Source organism: Brassica oleracea, chromosome C9 (assembly GCF_000695525.1).
Source record: "Brassica oleracea var. oleracea cultivar TO1000 chromosome C9, BOL, whole genome shotgun sequence".
NCBI classification, from domain to species: domain Eukaryota; kingdom Viridiplantae; phylum Streptophyta; class Magnoliopsida; order Brassicales; family Brassicaceae; genus Brassica; species Brassica oleracea.
The window spans coordinates 961951-964284 of NC_027756.1; positions in this window are offsets into that span (position 1 = coordinate 961951).

Sequence of the window (2334 nt, forward strand, 5' to 3'; positions counted from 1 at the left end):
TTGTTTTAAAATTTCTAACCACATTCTACATTTATATTAATGTATGTTAAATTCTATTTCATGGTACATGAGCATCTTTCAATTTTTTTATAAACTAATTTAGTAATATTTCATATACTCTCTAAATTAGTGGATTAACCATTATAAAATCGCTATTCTCTAAAGAAATAAAGGCAACAAAGGTTTCAAACCTCTTTGACCATCACCTTATATTACTACAGGAGGCAACTATGCATTAAAACAATATTGTTATATTTTTTGAATTTTTTTCAAAATCTATGTGTTAACCCCCTACAGAAATATTGAGTTTTACGTTAAACGCTCTACGTACTGAAGTCTAAACTTTTCAGTATTGTTTTAAAATTTCTAACCATATTCCACATTTGTATTAATGTATTCTAAACTCACTTTTATGGTATATGAAAATCGTTCAAATTTTTTATCAATAAATTAGTAAAACTACATAATACTATTTTAATCAGTAGAATAATCACTAAAATTGCTATTTTCTTGAAAAACGGACACAACAAAGGCTCTTAACCATTTTCAACATCATCATATATTAGTGTAGGATGCAACTATCCATTAAAACAATATTGTCATATTTTTCGAAATTTTCTCAAAATCTATGTGTTAACTCTACAAAAATATTGAATTTATGTAAATGCTTTATATACTGAACCCTATAATCTTTAGTGTTGTTTTAAAATTTCTAACCACATTCTACATTTGTATTAATTTATGTTAAACTCTCTTTCATGATGCACGAGCATCATTCAGTTTTTCTATAAATTAATTTAGTAAAATTTCATATACTCACTAAATTAGTGAACTAACCGTTATAAAATCGCTATTCTCTAGAGAAGACAACAAAGGTTCCAAACCTCTTTGACCATCACCATATATTACTACATGAGCCAACTATGCATCAAAACAATATTGTTATATTTTTTGAATTTTTCTCAAAATCTATGTGTTAACCCATACGAAAATATTGAGAATTACGTTAAACACTCTATATACTGAAACCTAAACTTTTTAGTGTTACTTTAAAATTTCTAACCACATTCTAAATTTGTATTAGTGTATGTTAAACTCTGTTTTACGGTAAATGGGAATCGTTATAATTTTTATCAATTAATTTATTAAAACTTCGTAATACTCCCTAAATCGGTGGAATAATCCCTATAAAGTCGTTATTTTTTGAAAAACGGTGACAACAAAGTCTCCAAACCTCCTTCAACATAATCATATGTTAGTGCATGATGCAACTATGCATTAAAAAAATATTGTCATATTTTTTGAAATATTTTCAAAATCTATGTGTTAATTACTACAAAAATATTGAATTTTGGTAAATGCCTTATATACTGAACCATATAATCTTTAGTATTGTTTTAAAATTTCTAACCACATTCTACATTTGTATTAATTTATGTTAAACTCTCTTTCATGATGCACGAGCATCGTTCATTTTTTCTATAAATTAATTTAGTAAAATTTCATATACTCACTAAATTAGTGAACTAACCGTTATAAAATCGCTATTCTCTAGAGAAATGAAGACAACAAAGGTTCCAAACCTCTTTGACCATCACCATATATTACTACAGGAGGCAACTATGCATCAAAACAATATTGTTATATTTTTTGATTTTTTTCTCATAATCTATGTGTTAGCCCCTACGAAAATATTGAGTTTTACGTTAAACGCTCTATATACTGAAGCCTAAACTTTTTAGTGTTGTTTTAAAATTTCTAACCACATTCTACATTTGTATAAATGTATGTTAAATTCTATTTCATGGTACATGAGCATCGTTCAATTTTTTTATAAACTAATTTAGTAATATTTCATATACTTCCTAAATTAGTGGACTAACCCTTATAAAATCGCTATTCTCTAGGGAAATAAAGACAACAAAGGTTTCAAACCTCTTTGACCAGCACCTTTTATTAATACGGGAGGCAACTATGCATTAAAACAATATTGTTATATTTTTTAAATTTTTCTCAAAATCTTTGTGTGAACCCCTACAGAAATATTGAGTTTTACGTTAAACGCTCTATGTAGTGAAGTCTAAACTTGTCAGTATTGTTTTTTAATTTCTAACCATATTCTACATTTGTATTAATGTATGTTAAACTCACTTTTATGGTATATGAGAATCGTTCTAATTTTTTATCAATAAATTAGTAAAACTACATAATACTATTTTAATCAGTAGAATAATCACTAAAATTGCTATTTTCTTGAAAAACGGACACAACAAAGACTGTTAACCATTTTCAACATCATCATATATTAGTGTAGGATGCAACTATGCACTAAAA